The following is a 3,635-nucleotide window of genomic DNA, read 5'->3' on the forward strand; positions in this document are numbered from 1 at the left end:
AGAACTAGAGAAGCAATGGGCATCTTGCCACTGCAAACTCCAGATCATGTGCCACTTTGTGCATCAGGTTTACATGAGTAGTGGGGAATAAAACCCAGGCTTTCAGGCTTTGTAAGCAAGTGCCTTTAAGTGCCTTTAACTGCTGAGCCATTTCTCCAGCCCCCTAACTTGTACGTTCTTTAGTAATACTGTTGGGGCTTGGTTCAGTGCTAGAGTGTTTATCTAATATTCACAAGACCCTAAGTTTAATCTCCAGTACCACAAAAAGATGTTTTTAAAAACAATAATGTTTTTTAAAAAAATATTTTTAAAAATATTTTTGTTCATTTTTTTTAAATTTATTTGAGAGCAACAGACAGACAGAGAAAGAGGCAAGTAGAGAGAGAGAGAATGGGCACGCCAGGGCTTCCAGCCACTGCAAACAAACCTCAGATGCGTGCGCCCCCTTGTGCATCTGGCTAACATGGGTCCTGGGGAACCAAGCCTTGAACCGGTGTCCTTAGGCTTCATAGGCAAGCGCTTAACTGCTAAGCCATCTCTCCAGCCTTAAAAAAATATTTTTTAAATTTATTTATTTATTTGAGAGAGACAGAGAGAAAGAGGCAGATAGAGAGAGAGAGAGAATGGGCACGCCAGAGCTTCCAGACACTGCAAAGGAACTCCAGATGCGTGCGCCCCTTGTGCATCTGGCTAATGTGGGTCCTGGGGAATCCAGCCTTGAACTGGCGTTCTTAGGCTTCACAGGCAAGCGCTTAACCACTAAGCCATCTCTCCAGCCCTTGTTTCTGTTTTTTGAGTTAAGGTCTTGCTCTAGCTCGGGCTGACCTGGAATTCACTATGTAGTCTCAGGGTGGTCTTGAACTCATGATGATCTTCCTTCCTCTGCCTCCTGAGTGCTAGGATTAACACCACAGGGTTTTAATTTTTGGTGAACCTGTGTTCTAGTCTTTCTGGCTGGAAAGTACTTGAGGACACCCAAAATAATGATGCCAGGTGAGAAAAGATCAACCTCACGAAACCAGCAGCTGCTGGATGGCCATACTCATCACTTAAGACCCTATACCCTTGTGGTCAGCAAGGAAAATTTGAAGCCACCAGAAAGAGGGCAGGTGTACTAGACTTTTCTGTTGCTGAGACACATTTCCAAGAAACCAAGAGGAAGACTTTATTTTGGCTTAGTTGCAGAGGTTCCATCCATGGTCACTTGGCCTTGTTGCTTCTGAGCCCATGTGTGGTGAGACAGAGCACCACAGTAGGAACATATGATGGAACAGAATGATTCACCTCGCTGGGCATGGTGGTGCACACCTTTATTCCCAGCACTTGGGAGGCAGAGGTAGGAAGATCGCCATAAGTTCGAGGCCACCCTGAGACTGCATAATGAGTTCCAAGTCAGCCTGGACTAGAGTGAGACCCTACCTTGAAAAACCAGGAGGCAGAGGAACAAGGAAAGACCCTAGGACAAGATAAAGCCCTTGCAAACATGCCTCCAGGGACCCACGCCTTCCTCCCACTCGGCCCCACCTCCAAAATAGTGCTATTAAATTAGGGGAGACCCAGTTGAATTAATCCACTGATTAGATCAGAATCCTCATGATCCAATCACCTGTCAATGATTGGAGCAAACAACAGAGGACTAACACATGAGCCTTCTCGGGGACACTTCATATTCAGACAATGAGAGAAAGGTATTGCTTCTCAGGCAATTTTCACCCATTGCCCAAATTGCCCCACAACCCTGCCAACTCATTGCCCTGTGACCAACTGTGAGGATGTACTTCCTAGAGGTACTTACTCTAGAACACAGTTTCTATTGTACAAGTCTTTAGCAGGGGGACAGCATGACCCTGAGTCTCCTCCCTATCTATGCAGCTGCACCCTGCTTGTATCTGGTTAGTGCAGCCATGGACACAAACACCCTGAACAAACAGCTTTCTGTTCTGCATTTGTACTTTCTTATCACTTAGTTATTGCTAAGGAATTGTCTGTGTATGCCCCAAAATCATGTAACCTTAGAAACTTGTAACCCACCAATGGTGTAAAGAATTTCAGATGATGTCAGACTGCCTGCTGTCTGTCTATAAAACCCCTGAGTCACCAGAGCTCAGTACTCAGGCTTTGGAAGTTATTCCTCTGAGTCCATGTGCGGTGGTCTGATTCAGGTGTCCCCCATAAATTTGTGTGTTCTGAATGCTAGGTCCTCAGCTGGTGGCAATTTGGGAATGGAAGCCTCCTGGAGGCGGTGTATTACTGGGGGTGGGATTATGGGTGTTCTAGCTAGCTTCCCTTTGCCAGTGTTTGGCATACTCTCCTGGTGCTATTGTCCACCTGATGTTGGCCAGGAGGTGATGTCCACCCTCTGCTCATGCTCATGCCATCGTTTCCCTTGCCATCATGGAGCTTCCCCTAGAGTCTGTAAGACAAAATAAACGCTTTTCTCCCGCAAGCTGCCCTTGGTCAGGTGTTTTCTGCCACCAAGGTGAAGCTGACTGCAATACCATGTCAACATGGGTAAGTTTTCTGATTCTCCACTCTTTCTCTGGCAAAACTGGTGATGCAGTTTCCTGTAACACTTCTGCCACCAGAAGTGGGAAAGGGGCACAATCCATGGGTGCTCGAGACTGCCCTCTGGATCAGAGACCACCACATGGTCTCCCTGTCTTCCTTCCCTCTCTCCACATGGCATGGAAGACCCCCTCCTCAAATGTGACATTCTCTTTTTTTTTGGTTTTTCGATGTAGGGTCTCACTCTGGTTTAGGCTGACCTGGAATTAACTCTGTCATCTCAGGGTGGCCTTGAACTCATGGCAATCCTACCTCTGCCTCCCAAGTGCTGGGATTAAAGGTGTGCACCATCACGCCAGGCTAAATGAGACATTCTTACCTGCACCCATCTCTCCTAAGATGACAAAATACATGGGCAGTTTAGTCTATAATGGGAGCCATGTTCCTAAGGTTTTTTTTTTAATCTTAAATTCTTAAAATTTTATTTATTTATTTGCAAGGAGAGAGAGAGAAGAAGAGGAGGAGGAGGAGGAGGAGAAAAGACACACAGAGAGAATGGGCACACCAGGGCCTCTAGCCACTGCAAACGAACTCCAGATGCATGTGCCCCTTGTGCATCTGGCTTATATGGGCCCTGGGGAATGGAACCTTGGTCCTTTGGCTTTGCAGGCAAACGCCTTAACCACTAAGCCATTTCTCTAGCCCTTAAATTTTTTTTTTTTTTTTGAGACAACATCTAGCTCAGGCTTACCTGGAACTCACTCAGTCTGGTCTCAAACTCAAGGTGATCTTTCTATCTTAGCCTTCCAAGGGCTAGGCTTACAGAGTGCCTTGCCTGGATGTCCCAGTTTCTGATGAGTTGGTGTTGAGACCTTTCCAGTGGTACATATTTACCAGGTTCTAAAAGCAGAAATCACCCCACAAAGAATAAAGAATAGCAGGGCCACATCAGTGGGTGACAATTGCCCATGACCACACACATGGTATACTTGTATACACACTCTTGCTCCTACATAAACAAGACTCTCGAGGTTCCCAGTGTTCTAAGGCCACCCTTGTAGTTTCTGTTTATCCTTTTGTTGGTTACCATGTGATGTAGACAGGTGATGACTGAGGAAGATGAGCCTTCA

This window comes from Jaculus jaculus, chromosome 1, assembly GCF_020740685.1.
Source record: "Jaculus jaculus isolate mJacJac1 chromosome 1, mJacJac1.mat.Y.cur, whole genome shotgun sequence".
Classification (NCBI taxonomy): domain Eukaryota; kingdom Metazoa; phylum Chordata; class Mammalia; order Rodentia; family Dipodidae; genus Jaculus; species Jaculus jaculus.